Below are 19,880 nucleotides of genomic sequence, written 5' to 3' on the forward strand. Positions count from 1 at the left end.
GCAGCACTGTAGAACCTTCACCAATGGCGGCACTGCAGCACTGTAGAACCTTCACCAATGGCGGCACTGCAGCACTGTAGAACCTTCACCAATGGCGGCACTGCAGCACTGTAGAACCTTCACCAATGGCGGCACTGCAGCACTGTAGAACCTTCACCAATGGCGGCACTGCAGCACTAAAGCCTTAAAAGAGGGATTGAAGTAAAGTTTCAGTGTATATACATTTATATATATATATATATATATATATATATATATATATATATATATATATATATATATATATATATATATATATATATATATATATATATATATATATATATATGTCGTGCCGAATAGGCAGAACTTGCGATCTTGGTTTATATAGCAACGTTCATCTTGCCATATAGGACAAGTGAAAATTTGTGTATGCAATAATTTCGCCAAAATCATTCTGAACCTAACGAAAAAAATATATTTCACTGTGTTTGTTTAGTATTAAATTATTGTAAACAAATCTAAAATATATTTAGTTGGGTTAGGCTAAAATAAATTGTTCTTGTTATAATAAGGTTAGGTAAGTTTTCTAAATTTCTTTTGATGCAAAATTATAAATTTTTACACTAACATTAATGAAAAAAATATATCTTTAAACGTATAAGAGGAAATTATAGAAAGGACTTAATTTTAAATGAGTTCTTGCTAATTGACCAGTTTTACATATTCGGCACGACATATATATATATATATATATATATATATATATATATATATATATATATATATATATATATATATATATATATAATATATATATATATATATATATAATATATATATATATATATATATATATATATATATATATATATATATATATATATATATATGATCGCCACGAACTTGGCTCTTACTTTAATAAAAATAATTATGATTATAACCACTAACTTTAGTGTTTAAAAATTAGTTAACGAGCATTCTGGGTTTCAGATGTTTGACAGAGAGGGAAGACAGGTGTTAGGTTGGTGTTGCAGGTGTTGAGGACGCTGATTAACCTGTCTATAATTTCCAACGCTTCATTCCGACTTCCATTTATTTTCGACATTTAAAATTCTGGGTAAAATATATTGTATAATTTAAGAGTGACGCCAGATTTCATTACCAAAAAAAAATAATTATCCATGATAATTCACTGTACGAGCGGCAGTTCGTACAGTGAATAATGACAGTGAAAAAATGCAGTAATATTTATATATAAATCTGACAGTGATTCCAATTAGTCATTCTCGTAACCACACACGCTAACAGTTTCTTTATGTAATAATAATAATAATAATAATAATAATAATAATAATAATAATACTGATAGTTACTCGCCTGATGTACCATACACTGGCGCTCCGTCAGTTAAGATGTACGACTTGTGATATATTTACTAAAAAACAGGGAGAGGAAGGGGTAAGGGAGAGGAAGGGGTAAGGGAGAGGAAGGGGTAAGGGAGAGGAAGGGGTAAGGGAGAGGAAGGGGTAAGGGAGAGGAAGGGGTAAGGGAGAGGAAGGGGTAAGGGAGAGAGAGAGAGAGAGAGCGGGTTTAAACAAATCAGATTCTGAAAAAAAATTCTTACAAAGCTGCCTGCAGATTTACACGGTGTTATTTTCTTCTTTAATGCTTCAACAAGTTCCACTACCGAAATGGAGTCAGCATTTGCCTGACAGTGCAGATGGATGGAGGTGTTCGTCCATGTTCAGAATGTCAAGAAAACGCGTAAAGCTCTGCTCTGCACTCCCAGAGTGTAACACGAGTACTGAGAAAGTAGGCAAGAGATGAAGTAAATATATGGGTTAATTACCATATGTCAAAGGCTGTTGTCAATAAACACTTGGCTTAATGTGTGTGTGTGTGTGTGTATATATACTCACGTAATTCAGGTCGCAGGAGTCGATTCATAGCTTCTGGCCCCGCCTCTCCACTGGTCGCTACTAGGTCCTCTCTCTCCCTGCTCTATTGCTTTATCATACCTTATTTTAAAACTATGTATGGAGCCTGCCTTCACTACACTCTCCAGACCATTCCACATCCTGACAACTATGACTGAAAAAATACTTCCTAACATCCCTTAGACTCATCTGAGTCTTCAGCTTCCAATTGTGACCCTTTGTTGTTGTGTCCCCTCCCTGGAACATCCTGTCGTTGTCCACCTTGTCAATTCCTCTCAGTATTTTATGTCGTTATCATATACCTCTTATCTCTCCTGTCCTTCAGTGTCGTCAGGTCGATTTTCCTTAACCTTTCTTCAAAAGTTTGCACTTTTTTTAATTTCTTGACGTGCCTGACCAGGTGTGAGTTCCAAACTGGTGCTGCATACTCCAATATTGGCCTGACGTACACGGTGTACAGTCTTGAACGATTCCTTACTAAGGTGTCGGAACGCTATTCTTAGATTTGCCAGGCGCCCTTATGCTGCAGCAGTTATCTGGTTGATGTGCGCCTCAGGAGATGTGCTCGGTATTATACTCACCCCAAGATCCTTTTCTTTGAGTGAGGTTTGCGGTTTTTGACCCCCTAGCCTGTACTCTGTGTGCAGTTTTCTTTGCCCTTCCCCGATCTTCATAACTTTGCATTTGGTGGGGTTAAATTCCAGGAGCCAATTATTGGACCAGGCTTGTAGCCTGTCCAGGTCTCTCTGTAGTTCTGCCTGATCTTCATCCGATTTAATTTTTCTCATTAACTTCACATCATCTGCAAACAGGGACACTTCTGAGTATCCCTTCCATCATATCGTTCACATATGCCAGAAACAGCACCGGTCCTAGGACTGACCCCTGTGGAATCCCGCTCGTCACAGGTGCCCACTCTGACACCTCATTACGTACCATGACTCGCTGTTGCCTCCCTGTCGGGTATTCTCTGATCCACTGCAGTGCCTTTCCTGTTATGCTTGCCTGATCCTCTAGCTGTTTCACAAATCTCTTGTGTGGAACTGTGCCGAAAGCCTTCTTGCAGTCCAAGAAAATGCAATGTACCCACCCTTCTCTGACTTGTCTTACTTCCGTTACCTTGCCTTCAGCATTCTATGGAGAGTAAGCATGGACACAGGGGTCATCCCACACTAAAAACAACAGACATTGCCAAACTCTACAAAGGTGGCAGTAAAGCAACTGCAAAGAACTAGACCGATAGCACTAACATCCCATATCATGAAAATCTTTGAAAGTGTTCTAAGAAGCAAAATCACCAACTACCTACATGCTCATCAATTGTGAATATGAATTACACAATCCAGGGCAACACAGGTTTAGAGAAGGTCGATCCTGCCTGTCCCAGCTACTGGACCACTATGACAAGGTCATGGATGCTATAGAGGATAAAATGCAGATGTAGTATACACAGACTTTGCAAAACCCTTTGATAAGTGTGACCAGTGTGTAATAGCACACACAATGCGTGATAAAGGAATAACCGGAAAAGTTGGTAGATGGATCTATAACTTCCTAACAAACAGAACTCAAAGAGTAATAGTAAACAGATTAAAGTCCCAGGCAGCTACGGTGAAAAGTTCTGTTCCACAAGGCAAAGTACTCGCTCCCATCCTATCCCTCATCCTATCTGACAGACAGAGATGTAAGCCATAGCTTCATGTCTTCCTTTGCGGATGATACCTGAATTGCATTGACAGTGTCCTCCATCGAAGGACGAGACTCCAAGCAAACATCAACCAAATCTTCAAATGGACCACTCAAAACAATATGAAGTTCAATGAAGAGAAATTTCAACTACTCGTATATGGAAAACTTGAAGAAATTAAAACTACCAGGGTATACAACAAATTCTAATCATACAATAAAATGAAAAAGTAATGTGAAGGACCTGGGAGTGATATCAGAGGATCTCACCTTCAAAGACCACAACAATGTATCTACCGTATCTGCTAGAAAAATGATAGGAGGGATAATGAGAACCTTCAAAACTAGGGACGCCAACCCCAATATTCTCTTCAAATCGCTTGTTCTCTCTAGGCTGGAATATTGTTGTACATTAACTGCCCCCTTCACTGCAGGCGAATTGCTGACCTGGAGAGTATACAAAGAGCTTTCACGGCACACAAGTACGATAAGGTACATAAATTTCTGGGAACAGTTGAAGACCTTTGGTTTGTATTCCCTGGAACGCAAGCGAGAGAGATACATGATAATATACATTTGGAAAATCCTCCCTACGAAAGCAAAAGACTCGACAGGAGATGCAACATTTCCCCAATGAAGAGCAGGGCACCACGAGTACACTGAGAGACAAGTGTCAGAGGCCCAAGACTTTTCAACTGCCTCCCAGCATATATAAGGGGGATTGCCAATAGACCCCTGGCTATCTTCAAGAAGGCACTGGACAGGGACCTAAAGTCAGTACCTGACCAGCCGGGCTGTGGTTCGTACATCAGTTTGCGTGCGGCCAGCAGTAACAACTTGGTTGGTCAGACCCTGATCCACCACGAGGCCTGGTCTCAGACAAGGCCACGGGAGCGTTGACCCCCGAAACCCTCTCCATGTATACTCCAACTAGACTCCAGTTTGTCACAAAACTCCAGTAGGTTTCTGTCAGTGTGTGTGTTTGTACTCACCTAGTTGAGGTTGCGGGGGTCTAGTCCGAGCTCCTGGCCCCGCCTCTTCACTGATCGCTACTAGGTCACTCTCTCTGAACCGTGAGCTTTATCATACCTCTGCTTAAAGCTATGTATGGATCCTGCCTCCACTACATCGCTTCCCAAACTATTCCACTTACTGACTACTCTGTGGCTGAAGAAACACTTCCTAACATCCCTGTGATTCATCTGTCTTCAACTTCCAACTGTGTCCCCTTGTTACTGTGTCCAATCTCTGGAACATCCTGTCTTTGTCCACCTTGTCAATTCCTCTCAGTATTTTGTATGTCGTTATCATGTCCCCCCTATCTCTCCTGTCCTCCAGTGTCGTCAGGTTGATTTCCCTTAACCTCTCCTCGTAGGACATACCTCTTAGCTCTGGGACTAGTCTTGTTGCAAACCTTTACACTTTCTCTAGTTTCTTTACGTGCTTGGCTAGGTGTGGGTTCCAAACTGGTGCCGCATACTCCAATATGGGCCTAACGTACACGGTGTACAGGGTCCTGAACGATTCCTTATTAAGATGTCGGAATGCTGTTCTGAGGTTTGCTAGGCGCCCATATGCTGCAGCAGTTATTTGATTGATGTGCGCTTCAGGAGATGTGCCTGGTGTTATACTCACCCCAAGATCTTTTTCCTTGAGTGAGGTTTGTAGTCTCTGGCCCCCTAGACTGTACTCCGTCTGCGGTCTTCTTTGCCCTTCCCCAATCTTCATGACTTTGCACTTGGTGGGATTGAACTCCAGGAGCCAATTGCTGGACCAGGTCTGCAGCCTGTCCAGATCCCTTTGTAGTTCTGCCTGGTCTTCGATCGAGTGAATTCTTCTCATCAACTTCACGTCATCTGCAAACAGGGACACCTCAGAGTCTATTCCTTCTTTGTGTGTGTGTGTGTGTGTGTGTGTGTGTGTGTGTATACTCACCTAATTGTGGTTGCAGGGGTTGAGTCATAGCTCCTGGCCCTCGCCTCTTCACTGGTCGCTACTAGGTTCTCTCTTTCCCTGCTCCATTAGCTTTATCATACCTCATGTTAAAACTATATACGAATCCTGCCTCCACTGTATGCGAGGTACACTTGTCGATAAACACTTGGCCTAATTTTGTGTGTGTGTGGGGGGGGAGAAGGGGCCAGGTGTACCACATCATTCATCTGTCCTGCACGTCAAACATCACTAATTTACGACTTTCAATATTCCTTTGCAGCTAGAATGTTAAGAAATGAACCAGACACTGTCACAATTAATCTTTCTGTCTAGAAATACACACAGATCTAAATGGATTGTGAAAACGTGCAATTAAGTTTTATAACCTGCATGAACTGTATCACTGTAGACAACAACCCCTCAAAGGAGGTTCCTTGACGCTAGTGAGGGGCTCTTGATCTAGGGAATTGGATCTGTGCTCCGGTTCCCTGAATTGAGCCTGAATACCTTCCATCCCCCCACATGCGCTGTATAATCCTACGGGTTTAGCGCTTCCCTGTGATCATAATAATGTAGACAACAAGAGCATTTCTCCCCTCCATGGAAGATGTGATCATTTAATATCACATACCTACAAGTCCCTCCCAAGAAGCTCATTGCTAGTAATACCTTCCTTAAATCACTTGTTAAAGCAACTGCTCAAGAAGAAATTTCTCACCTAGCTGGTAGTAATAAGTTATCACAAGTTATATACACTGATGGATCTAAACAGAAGTCTTCTGGCAGGGCTGCATCTGCTCTTGTTGCCACTTCCCTAGTTAATAACGATAATAAACCTGAACTAGGCATAAGAATTAACTGGGCGTGTACACTGCAAACTGAATTGTTTGCAATCCTAATGACGCTAAAGCTAACTTATGACACTTAGCTTGACTATCATCATTACTGATTCTATGTCATCACTGAATGCTCTAGACTCATATAATGACTCCAACAACATGCTCATTGGAGAAGCCAGGTATAGATACTCAAAAATCCGGGACAAAGGAATTAATATACAATTGCTATGGATCCCATAACACATTGGACTACTCCTTCATGATAAAGTTGACATGTTAGCCAAGAAGAGTACCAAGAAGGAGAACGTCGAATATAACTTTGGTATATCTGTGTCTAACATTAGGAATGATATTAGGAGAGAAGTAAATAATGGAAATGATTGTTATAGGAATGCAGTTAGAAGCCTGAGTAGATCTATAACCCACTATGATAACATGAACGTAGATAAGCATGTTTATGGAGCAACTTTCAATGTGAACAGACTGACTAATGTTGTAGTGGCCAGGCTTAGTCTTGGTTACAAGTACTTCTGGCAGTTTGGGAGACACACATGATCAGACTAAATGCAAATTATGTGATCAGGCAAATTATGTGATATGGTCACTGTCTTGAGCACATTGTACAGTAAAGATTGAAACCCAAAACCTTGTCATCGTAGTTATATACAAGCTACTAGATGCAACTTCCCAACAATTCGAGGAACAGCTTTTAAAAATATACTGTCCGGAAAATCTTCCAGACCCATCTGCAAATATCTTGTTGCTGGATGATTTCAACTTAAGACACCAAAATGGAGGAATGTAGCAAATAATGTCTTAGGAGAGAGAACCCCAGAAGGCAGCTCAAGTAAAAATTTAAACATATGAGCTATTAAATTTCTTCAACAAATTCACAAGTTGCGGGGGCGTTGACCCCCGAAACTGCCTCCAGGTATACTCCAGGTAAGCTCTCGATGTATATACACAGACATATACCTCTCCGTGTATATACATTAATACATAATAAAGTAATAAGAGTAAATTTTGATGTGCAGATTACATTACTAGTATATACAACGTGTTTGTCGCCTTAGTTTTCTTCAGCCTTGAAACCCCGAAGTTATTTTTTTTTATATTTCGAGAACTAGTTGGGTTACACAAAATTAAGTTTTCATATCCTTATAACTATCAGATTTAAGGATGATATTATTGTAATGAATGAGATGTAAATGTTAGGACTTCACCCCTTGTCTGTCTTCAGTGAAGGTAGGGAAGAAGAATATGAAGACTGAATCAGATGATGTGCATGACAAGTGAAGACAATCTTCCCAGTCATTAATCCACCAGTGTATCACCACAATTTTCCCAGTCATTGATCCAACAGTGTACCACCACAATTTTCCCAGTCATTGATTCAACAGTGTACCACCACAATCTTCCCAGTCATTGATCCAACAGTGTACCACCACAATCTTCCCAGTCATTGTTCCAACAGTGTACCACCACAATCTTCCCAGTCATTAATCCAACAGTGTACCACCACAATCTTCCCAGTCATTGATCCACCGGTGTATCACCATAATCTTCCCAGTCATTGATCCGCCAGTCACCACAGTCTTCCCAATCAGTCACCATTGTCACCAGTCTCCAACATCTACCACAGTCGGTAAGTTTTTCTAGGTATCATACATGTTTCTTTACTATTACAATGAGTACATATAGTGCATTATATAATTAGTGAGAAAATATCGACAAAAGTATTTAATCACAGTTCCCTAATTTGTATGTAATTTCTAAACCAGATTTTCTTACATTTCCTCAACTCTAGATTCTATAACGCGATATTCTGTGGTCGAGAGATCTGGTGTGGTGCTAGTGTAACCTTCCCTTTAAAAGCAGCAGGTGAGAGTAAATATTTAACTCGACCGTGACAGGACTCGAACCTGCAATCTTCGGATCCGAAGTCCGACGCCTTATCCATTAGGCCACACGGTCTTGGTGCTTTACTTTGTTCCTGTCTGAGTCTTGAATCTCATTTGTGATGTAGGATGATCACAGGTGTGTGGGTCTTCACACTATGTTGTAGCATACTTCTGTGTGAGTTTTGAAACATATGGGCAGTTTTTTAAATCTACTGCCCCTGTCCATCAAGCAGTGATAAAATAAATATCTGAGTAAATTTATTTAGGCACAGGTACACAAAGCACAATTCTATTAGTCAGCCGTCCTCTGAGAGTCGTCCATGGAATGGACCTGACAACACCAGTGGAAATAAACCTGTTTGACTTTCATAATTGTGTGGCATTAAGCTGAATAAAATATATTTTATACAGGTTGTATGGTGGTTGTGATTGTTAAACCGAGTTTAACAATCACAAAGTATACTCAGTATATAGTATACAGTGAGAGAAGTACACTTCTCAGTATATATATATATGCTGTGGCCGCTGTAAATCTGAGTGGACAGATTTACATATATAAATATTGAGTAGTTTGTGAGTACATGTGATGACCTCATGCACTTGTGGGTTAATATGACAGCCACGTGTGTATGTGTATTTACCTAATTGTGGTTGCAGGGGTCGATTCATAGCTCATGGCCCCCACCTCTTCACTGGTCGCTGTATAGTCCTTGTGGCTTAGCGCTTCTTTTTGATTATAATAATAATCTTCACTGGTCTCCCTGCTCCATGAGCTTTATCATACCTCTTCTTAAAACTATGTATGGATCCTGCCTCCACTACCTCACTTTCCAGAGTATTCCACTTTCTGACAACTCTACGGCTGAAGAAATACTTCCTAACATCCCTGTGACTCATCTGAGTCTTCAGCTTCCAATTGTGACCCCTTGTTGCTGTGTCCCATCTCTGGAACATCCCGTCTCTGTCCACCTTGTCTATTTCTCGCATTATTTTATGTCGCTATGTGTCTCCTCTCCCTCTCCCCTCTCTCCCTCCCTCTCTCCCCTCTCTCCCTCCCCCCCCTCTCCCCTCTCTCTCCCACCCCTCTCGCCTCTCTCCCTCCCTCGCCCCTCTCCCGCCCTCTCCCCTCTCTCCCCTCCCTCTCTCCCTCCCTCTCTCCCTCCCTCTCCCCTCCCTCTCCTCTCCCTCTCCTCTCCCTCTCCTCTCCCCTCCCCTCCCCTTCCTCCCTCCCTCTCTCTCTCTCTCTCTCCTCTTCCCTCCCTCTCTCTCCCCCCTCCCCTGTCTCTCTCTCCCTTTCCCCCGTCTCCTATCTTCCAGGTCGATTTCCTTTAACCTCTCCTCGTGGGACAGTGTGTGTGTAGGGGGGGGGAGATTGCAGGGGTCATGTCACAGCTCCTGGTCCCGCCTCCTCACTCGCCGCTACAAGAGCCTTGCCGCACCTCTTCTTAAAGCTATGTATGGCTCCTGTCTCCACTACTTCCCTAGCCATTATTGTTCCACTTCCTAACAACTCTAAGGTTGAAAAAATACTTCCTAACATACCTAGGACTCGTCTGAGCTTGCAGCTTCCAGGTGTGTCCTCTTGTTTCTATTTCCCATCTCTGAAACATTGTGTCCCTGTCCACTTTGTCAATTCCTCCCAGTATTTTATATGTCGTTATCATGTCCCACCTATCCCTCCTGTCCTCCACTGTCATCAGGTTTACTTCGCTTAATCTCTTCATAGGGCACATCCCTTAACTTCGGGACTAGTCTTGTTGCAAACCTCTGCATTCTCTCCAATTTATTTGTGTGGGTTCCATACTGGTGCTGCATACTACTATATGGGCTTGACGTACACTGTGTACAGTGTCGTGAATGACTCCCCATTCAGATGTCAAAAAGCTATTCTTAGATCTGCCTGACGCGCATTTGCTGCAGCAGTTGTTTGCATATGCAAACAGATTCTCATTGATTGGGGTTTTCACCCTTTGCCTTTCCCCTCCTAGGCTGTACTCCGTCTGCGGTCCTCTTTTTTGTCCTTCCCCAAGTTTCATAAGTTTGCACTTGGTGGAGTTAAACTCCAGGAGCCATTTGTCAATGCAGGCTTCCAGCCTGTCCAGACCCCCTTTGTAGTCTTTCCTGGTCCTCGTCCGCTTGTATTCTTATTAGTTTCATGTAGTCTGAGCAGAAATACCTCTGACTATCCCTTTTAGTTAGTTTAATATGTTTATTATGCACCCCATACCCATCCTGTGGGCGGTAGTCAAAAGATTACAGAGGTACATAATTGGTCCAGGGACTGGACCCCAAAGTTATGATAGCTGAACTAGTTACAAAAGGTAATGAACTCCAGGTAGATCTGGTCACAATCATGGCAAGTTACAAAGGTAATAAACCATCTACACTCCTATACATGGTTACAATCATGAACAAATTACAAAGTAATGAGCCACTGACACGTCCATACTCTGTCAATTGCAATGAGTTATAAATACAAATATTAAGTGTGTCATACACCCACACGAGCGCGAACACGCGCGCGCGCGCACACACACACACACACACACACACACACACACACACACGTGGTTATGCTTTATTTACAGCTAGCAAAGTCAGTATTTCTCCAGAATGGTCTGTAATATACTACTGTGGATAAAATACTTTGCCATTTTGTCATGTCATTTACGTATATAAAACAGCACCAGACCTAGGACTGATCCTTGTGCAACCCCACTCGACACACACGCCCATTCCGACACCTCGTCACTGACCATCACTCGTTTCCTTCCTGTCAGGTATTCCCTGATCCATTGCAGTGCTTCTCCTGTTATTCCTGTCTACTCCTCTACCTTTTGTATCAGTCTTGTCCGATACCGTGTCAAAAGCCTTCTTATAATCCAAGAAAATGTAATCCATCCATCCCCCCTCCTCTCTGTTATACTTTTGTCACCTTGTCCCTGTTGACACAAGATTTTCTCCCTGAAGCCGTGCTGGTAGTCATGTATGAGCCCTTATATATGATACTGACACCGGTCTGTTGGTTAATGCTGCCTGTTTGTTGCCTTTTTTATAAACTGGGAGTACATTTGCTGTATTCCCATTTTTCGATAGACTTTTTGAAGTTTGTTGCTAGCGGAATACTCAGTGCCTCTTCTTCCCCTCGCAGAACCCATGGAGAGATGTTATCTGGGCCCACCGACTTCGAGGTATCTAGTTCACCTAGATATCTCCTCCCCAATTGTGTGCAGTGTGTCCAGCACTTACTGGTGTACTCTACCGCCTCAGTTTGCTGGAGGCCTTTTTGTCTCCACAGAGTACCTCTCAATCTAGTGCTGAGCTCTTCACATACTTCCTGGTCATTTCTTGTTAGCTGCTCCCCCCCTCCCTTTCCTTCAGCCTTACATTACCTGGTCTTTGTTGTTTTCCTCCTGATGTGGCTATATAACTTTGGGTCGAATTTGGGTAGTCGATGTTATGTCATTCTTAAATTGCGGTCTTCATTACCTTTGTAAATTGTGAGTTCATTACCTTTGTAAATTGTGAGTTCATTACCTTTGTAAATTGTGAGTTCATTACCTTTGTAAATTGTGAGTTCATTACCTTTGTAAATTGTGAGTTCATTACCTCTAACTTGCTCAGCTATCAAAACTTTGGAGTCCAGTCCCTGGACCAATTATGTACCTCTGTAATATTTTGACTACCGCCCACAGGATGGGTATGGGGTGCATAATAAACATATTAAACTAACGGTCGAGTCTTTCTCCTTATCCATGGAAGCCTCCGGATGCAACTGCCCACCATTTCCAGGAAAAGCTTTTGAAAATTGACCGTTGTCTGGAAAATCTCTCAACTCCTGCCTCAAACATCTTACTACTGGGAGATTTCACCTTGAGATACATAAAATGGAGGAGTGTAGCAATATTATAGCAGGAGGCAGCCCAGATGAAAATTCACACATTCACACAGAATCAAATCGGATGAGGATCAGGCAGGACTACAAAGAGACCTGGACAGGCTACAAGCCTTGTCCAGCAACTGGCTCCTTGAGTTTAACCCCGCCAAATGCAAAGTCATGAAGATTGGGGAAGGGCAAAGAAGACCGCAGACACAATATAGTTTAGATGGCCAAAGTCTGCAAACCTCACTCAAGGAAAAAGATCTGGGGGCGAGTATAACACCTAGCATATCTCCTGAGGCGCACGTCAATCAGATAACTGCTGCAGCATATGGGCGCCTGGTAAACCTACGGATAGCGTTCCGATACCTCAGTAAGGAGTCGTTCAAGACTCTGTATACCATTTACGTCAGGCCCTTACTGGAGTATGCAGCACCAGTTTGGAATCCACACCTAGTCAAGCACGTCAAGAAATTAGAGAACGTGCAAAGGTTTGCAACAAGACTAGTCCCAGAGCTACGGGGATTGTCCTACGAAGAAAGGTTGAGGGAAATCGGCCTGACGACACTGGAGGCCAGGAGGGTCAGGGGAGACATGATAACGACATATAAAATACTGCGCGGAATAGACGAGGTGGACAAAGACGGGATGTTCCAGAGATGGGACACAGACACAAGAGGTCACAATTGGAAGTTGAAGACTCAGATGAATCAAAGGGATGTTAGGAAGTATTTCTTCAGTCATAGAGTAGTCAAGCCGTGGAATAGCCTAGAAAGTGAAGTAGTGGAGGCGGGAACCATACATAGTTTTAAGGCGAGGTATGATAAAGCTCATGGAACAGGGAGAGAGAGGACCTAGTAGCAATCAGTGAAGAGGCGGGGCCAGGAGCTATGACTCGACCCCTGCAACCACAAATAGGCGAGTACACACTTATATACAACAGGCCAAGTGTCTAATCGACATGTGCCTAGGACAAAATGGTAACTAACGCGCACACACACATTCCAGAGACTGGACACAACAACACGGGGACACAATTGGAAGCTGAAGACAGATGAATCACAGGGATGTTAGGAAGTATTTCTTCAGCCTCAGAGTAGTCAGGAAGTGGAATAGTTTGGGAAGCGATGTAGTGGAGGCAGGATCCATACATAGCTTTAAGCAGAGGTATGATAAAGCTCATGGTTCAGGAAGAGTGACCTAGTAGCGACCAGTGAAGAGGCGGGGCCAGGAGCTTGGACTCGACCCCTGCAACCTCAACTAGGCGAGTACAACTAGGTGAGTACGTACACACACACACACACACACACACTTATATACAACAGGCCAAGTGTCTAATCGACATGTGCCTAGGACAAAATGGTAACTAACACACACACACACACACACACACACACACACACACACACACACACACACACACACACAGAACGAGCTATTAAATTCCTCCGCCAAATTCACCTTGAACCAGCAAATATTAGAGCTTACAAGACTAGAAAATACGCTGGACCTCATCTTCACTATCAACGACGATTTGATACGTAATATAACCGTATCAAAGACAATACACTTAGATCACAACATAAAATTAAACTTCAGTAACAAAAACATACAATGGGAACAAGTCAACCATGTCCTAAATTAAACAAGCTGGGAAGATATCCTAAACAACACGGATCCGAACCTTTGCCAAGAAAAATTTAACTCTGCTGATCTTAAGGTCTGCTCAAGGCACATTCCATTAAGGAAAAGAAAGAGATGTAAACTGGAAAGAGATGCTCCTTATACAGAAGAAGGCGAAGAATTACAAACCTGCTGAGATAGGCCAATATATCTGAAATACGAAGGGAGGCACTGGTCAGTGAAATAGCAAATATCGAACTTAAGCTGAAGGAATCTTACAGGAGACAAGAATCTCAGGAAGAACTAAAAGCCACAAGGAAATTAAAAAAAAAATACTTCTTCTCTTATGCCAAATCTAAGGGAAAAACAACATCCAATAATGGGCGTCTGCTTAGGCAAGATGGGACCTACACAGATGACAGCAAAGAAATGAGAGATACTAAAGTCCCAATACCAGCCAATGTAAAGGGGGGAGACAGCCAAGTCTGAGCCTAAGATACACCAAAAAATCGAAAAATATGAAAAATGAGTTAATCTTAGGCTTAGGGCCGACAATCTAAATTAATTCTTTATGAACGAGACTTAAAATCTGGTCATCTCAAAAAGCTCTGATATTATCATACCACCACAAGACTTTCGAAAGGCAATAAATAACATGGCAATGCTCTCTGCCCCAGACCTGGACTCTTTGAATTACGTGCTCGTCAAGAACTGCAAGAAGCCCTTGTCACGTGCCTTCAGCATTCTATGGAGAGGAAGCATGGGTACAGAGGTCATCCCACACACACTAAAAACAATAGATATTAAAATGGTATAAAATACCGACAGGTTGTTAGGCAAGATACACATGCAACAGTTAGGTATCTATTTCGAAACGTTTCGCCTACACAGTAGGCTTCTTCAGTCGAGTATAGAAAAGTTGATAGAAGAGACGTGAAGACTGTGTAATCAGTCCATCATCCTTGAAGTTTAGAGGTGGTCAGTCTTCTCCAGACTGAGGGACTGACCACCTCAAAACATAGTTTTGTTCACCCCCCAAAAAAGTGTGTGGCTTAATGTTTGTCACTGTTGTGTTGAAGACTTGGCCAAGGAGAGAACAGTGATCACATCCCCGAGGGATAGCTGTCCCTGATACTACAGTAAACCGACCCAAGCAAATAAAGCTACCCTCCCCTTCATTGGATCAGACCGCATTACCTTCTATTTCCCAGGCGTTATATAATCCCTACGGGTTTAGCTCTTCCACTTAAATATAACAATGACGTGGACCAGATCATCACTATCTCAGGTAAACTCATCTAAGCTCCGAGTTAGTTGTCTTTCCTGAAAACCCTGACGTCTACTACAATGATTTTATCCAGTTTCCAAAACTGCCAAAAAAGCCTCTCCAAGCCTACATACACAAAGAGGTTTAAAAAAAACATTTACATCACTAAGAGTTGTGTACCTCCCAGCACAAACTATACTGAACCTTTACTTTAATCATTATGTTACATTATGTTAGGCATTAAATAACCTTGACTGGAAAGGTACGGTGATACGGGCAGTGTGTAGATAAGGAGACACTAGAAGCAATTTGTGGCGAAACGTCTCTTCAGCAAATGTCTATGTACATAAAGTATCCTTGGCTGGTGGTGAAAATGTTCGTGTAATCATTATTAATGGCCCTTGAGTAGCCCTTGGGTTTAAACCCAATCAATAGACGTTCCTTCCCTGCCCCACTCCAGGCTGAAGATGTCCACTTAAAATTCACTGCGATGGCACCCTTCAAGCAGTTGAAAATGTCAAGATATGCACAGCACGTACGCTAGCAGCTTGCACAACACTCACCTGCTCTGCGTACCTTCTCCAACAATTTGTTTTATTACAACAAAATCGACCGTGACAGGATTCGAACCTGCAATCTTCGGATCCGAAGTCCGACGCCTTATCCGTTAGGCCACACGGTCACACCGTATTAACACGTTTCTCTTGCTACTTGTGTGTCACCACGGTGCTACAGAGTGCCAGATCTAGTATACTATGTGAAACCCTTTTTCAGTGTACTGTATCAACTAAGACACTGGGTTGTACCTCAATATTTACAATTATACTACCAATTCGTGTACCCATGTAATATATTACTAGCAAATAAATTTCCTAGAGTAAATTAATGTTAGCTGTCACCCTCGTCTACTGGTAAAATTGCAACTTATCTATATGTAAAAATTTCTGTATATTAAAGTACACAAATTCAAGCAATCAACAGCGTAGTTTTGATAAATTTTAAATATATGTGAACCTTGCTGAAATACGCATCTGGTGCCACCTATCATCTTCATTGGTCCTCATTGCTCCCATCCATTTAATTAACTGTCGAAAATTAATATTTTGTGTCGATGAGTATAAATTGTTTATATAATATATATATATATATATATATATATATATATATATATATATATATATATATATATATATATATATATATATATATATATATATATATATACACACACACACACACACACACACACACACACACACACACACACACACACACACACACACACACACACACACACACACACACACACACACACACACACTGACAAGGTTTAATCTAGAGAATGTGAACAAGTACACGTGTAAGTAGTAGGTCAGGTGAGAGAGCGCTTGACTTCGAAACGTTTCGCCTGAGCTGCAGGCTTCATCCAATAAAGAGATGAAATACATATCTGGAGGTATCAATGGAAGACGAGTAGAAAATGAGAGGTAGTTCATTATAGTCTGTATCAACCTTGGTGCAGGATAATCATTCTCTTAGACTTATTATCTTTGCGATATACCTGTTCTTCACGAGTGTGGTTGACACGTGAAGAACAGGTATTATATGGATCGATTCCCGAGCGAAATGAGCACTGTGGAACCTGCTGTCCCTGTTTACCTAGCAGCAAATAAGGGCTTAGATGATTCTTGAAATTGTAACACCATTGTCAGCTCATGGAGGGGATGGAATACGAACCCGCGGCAAATCACTAACAGATAAGAAAAATAAGCTAGTTCTAAAATAACTAGCTCAGTGTTCGAACCACTACATTATGGCGGGAATAGCCATTAGAACACTTCAGAGCTTGTAATAAAGTATACGGGAAGTATATCTGGGAATCCCCTTTGACCCATGCATGTCAGGAGAATTGATAGGGAACAGTGTAGTACAGAAAGCGAATGCCAGACTGAAGTTCCTGTACAGACATGCACAGTGTCTACCTACTGAGGCTCGCAAGACTCTATGTCTAGGCCATATACAATGTCATATGGTACTCTGCCTTGACAAAAAAAAAAAAAATTAAGGATAAACTGCAAATCACCCAGAATAAAATCGTAAGATTCATCCTGGGGCTGGGACCAAGAGAACATGTAGGCCAGGATGAATTACAGCAGTTGGATATGCTGAATGTTGAAGACAGTAAAACAACTGAAGCTAAATCATGTTTATAAAATTGCTCACAAACAGTGTCCAGAATATCTTGCTGTCAATTTTGTCAAGGTTGGGAACCAAAGCAATCATAGTACTAGGGGGAGAGAGCACAACTTTGTAGTACCCACAGTCATTGGCCAGGCTTCAAACACCTTTTATTGTACAGCAATAAAGGAATGGAACAGACTACCTGCACATGTCAAGGCCAGTCATGGCATGAACCAGTTCAAGAAGAGTGCCAAAAGGTGTCTGATGAATGTAGCTACAGAAAGGGAGGGGAATGATTTTCTATTTTTTAGCTAACATACGTGTAAATTTTACCTTATTCCTAGTAATGACCCTCGTATTGTAGATAGTCTTAATGACCCTCGTGTAGTAGATAGTCTTTTTAGTATGATAATAAGATGTTATCTTCATTATAAAATAATAAGAAAATATTATAACCTTTATATTATAATAATAAGGTAAAAGGACCCCAATGGAAATAAGTCACTGTCTGACTTTTTTGGGTTATCCTAGGTTCTCTACACATATGCTGCTATGTATGATAATTCTATGTAACTGTATTTGTGTATACCTGAATAAACTTACTTACTTAATAGGGTGAGACAACTAGGGATTTGTTAACACCCATATACGAACAAAAATATTCTCGCCCTGTCAACATCAACACTTGTATCTCACATGGATTGCCTCGGGACAAATATTGTCTATGAAAAAGAGAAACAAAAATGTTTTGAATCCGCTCGTGACTTGGTAGCGTCCTCAGCTCACATGCTCCTCAGCAGTTTGTTAATATCTATTTCCACAAGTACATGTACAAGGTATACAGTCCTAGCTGACATCAATGACATACTACTATGTAGAAAACCGCTGGTTAAGTATAGCATTTCGGGCAAATTAGGTCAATTTTGTCCCAGGATGCAACCCACACCAGTCGACTAACACCCAGGTACCCATATTACTGATGGGTGAACATAGTTTAATATCTTTATTATGCACCCCGTATCCATCCTGTTGCAGGACGCTTGACTCGCATGTTCCTCAGCAGGACGTCGTTACCCAGTATTATTATTATTATTATAATCAAGGGGGAAGCGCTAAACCCGGAGGATTATACAGCGCCTGGGGGGGGGGGATGTGGAAGGCATTCAGGCTTAATTCGGGGAACTGGAGCACAGATCCAATTCCCTAAATCAAGAGCCCCTCACCAACATCAAGGAACCTTCCTTGAGGGGTCGTTACCCAGTAGAAGTAAAGCATCCTTCACTGGGAACCCCCCTTCCTCCTCCTGATACATCTACGTACAGTTAAGCAGCCAAAGTAATACTGGTTCCTAACAAATATGTAAGGGAACTGAAAAGACGGTTCTTCCAAATGTTTCCAGCAGGACAGACGAATTTAATGAGGTCTTATCAGAAATTAGAAGTACTCCCTCGCATGAAGGATCAGTAAACACCTGTATCCCTAAAAGTAACAATTCTTAAAGACAATCTTGGTCATTTAGGGATATTTGACTGGCAATAAAGAAGGGGGTCATACAGGCATCTATTTTATTCAGGTTAGTGGTGATATTTCCTAGTAGATTAATGTTCTCCAATAATAGTGGTAAACACTACTTACCACTGGCAGCAGATTTTCTCTGTAACCTAGAAGTAGTTGGCCTTGATGTGACAGGATGCTGGCTTGGGAATCTTTTCTCGTGCAACTTTCTGATCTTAAGGTTGGTATCGTATCTCACTCCCAGCTTCCGTCCTTAGACTAACCACAGAGATCTTTTCCCGACGCTCTACTAGCAGTCACCTTCACAACGTAGTAATTACAGTAGTCTTCCTCACCCAAACCAGCAGTGAATTGCTGTGCTTCACCACACAACGCTGTATGAACCAGTGCTACCCAATGCTCGAATGACCATTACAGAACTCGAGCCTGGTTTTCGATTATTATTATTATTATAATAAAAAAGAAGCGCTAAGCCACAAGGGCTATACAGCGCTGCGCCTGGTTTTCGAAAGACTCGAAAAACTTGTCTGACTCTCATTCCCCTCAAGGAAGGTTCCTTGATGTTGGTGAGGGGCTCTTGATTTAGGGAATTGGATGTGCTCCAGTTCCCCGAATTAAGCCTGAATACCTTCCACATCCTCCCCAGGCGCTGTATAATCCCCCGGGTTTAGCGCTTCCCCCTTGATTATAATAATAATTTGACTCTCATTTAAAGAAACTAGATACCAAAAACACAGACTTGTGCACACTGAAAGTGTCATCGCAAGTACGCCGAAATTGTCTCCCTTTCCTCTCTCTGTCACAGTCTTCCTATGCAAATGCATTCTGTTCCCCAGTTTGCTCAAGAGTAATTTTTGCTACTTCAAGATCCAATGAAGCCGACTGACCCTTGACTTGATTCATTATCCATTTTACGGATAATGGAAATAAGCTGCTTTATCTGACTTTTTTAGATATATATTACTATGTATGATAATATGTATAACTGTATTTATGTGTACCTGTACCTACATAAACTTACTAGCAAGAAATCGAAGTGGGGGCGGAGATTAACACAAGCTCCCGCAGCGGCTGATGTACCAGGTTGGGACGCCATACTGTACGATTTGAATCTTAATTTGTTGCGTATCGACT

The 19,880-nt window shown here is 41.8% G+C and overlaps 1 protein-coding gene and 2 non-coding genes across 3 annotated transcripts in view; all 3 read right to left on the reverse strand.

Annotated features, from left to right (window-relative positions):
- LOC128696493 (beta-1,3-galactosyltransferase 2) overlaps positions 1 to 19,245 on the reverse strand; it is a 59,127-nt gene extending 39,882 nt beyond the window's left edge. The window contains exon 1 of the mRNA XM_053787752.2: positions 18,867 to 19,245. The gene's annotated coding sequence lies outside the window, so the exon portion shown is untranslated. The remainder of the gene's footprint in view (positions 1 to 18,866) is intronic.
- On the reverse strand, positions 8,281 to 8,353 carry TRNAR-UCG (transfer RNA arginine (anticodon UCG)). The gene has a single exon. It is a non-coding gene; the product is annotated as a tRNA-Arg (tRNA).
- Positions 15,660 to 15,732, reverse strand: TRNAR-UCG (transfer RNA arginine (anticodon UCG)). The gene has a single exon. It is a non-coding gene; the product is annotated as a tRNA-Arg (tRNA).
- Positions 19,246 to 19,880: the final 635 nt, after the last annotated feature.

The sequence above is a fragment of the Cherax quadricarinatus genome, chromosome 47, assembly GCF_038502225.1.
Source record: "Cherax quadricarinatus isolate ZL_2023a chromosome 47, ASM3850222v1, whole genome shotgun sequence".
NCBI classification, from domain to species: domain Eukaryota; kingdom Metazoa; phylum Arthropoda; class Malacostraca; order Decapoda; family Parastacidae; genus Cherax; species Cherax quadricarinatus.